Source organism: Cyprinodon variegatus, unplaced genomic scaffold, assembly GCF_000732505.1.
Source record: "Cyprinodon variegatus isolate N-32 unplaced genomic scaffold, C_variegatus-1.0 Scaffold1691, whole genome shotgun sequence".
Taxonomy (NCBI): domain Eukaryota; kingdom Metazoa; phylum Chordata; class Actinopteri; order Cyprinodontiformes; family Cyprinodontidae; genus Cyprinodon; species Cyprinodon variegatus.
In genome coordinates, this window is record NW_015152144.1 from 54,386 (window position 1) to 54,630 (window position 245).

The window sequence follows — 245 nt, forward strand, 5'->3', positions numbered from 1 at the left end:
TTTATTATTTCTATTACATGTTTTTGTTTTTTTTTATAAATTTGTATTTTGCTCTTTTTTTTGTGAATAAGAACAGCGAAAACTAACGGATATAAGAGATACAATAAAGATGGTATGGCTGAAGTATAAGTAGTATTATTTAATCTGACATGTATTCTGTTGTACCTGAAAAAATGGTCTTTCTGATGGAAGTGAAACCAGAGTCAGTCCAACCAGCCAATCGCTGCCCGCCTCATGTTCAGCTC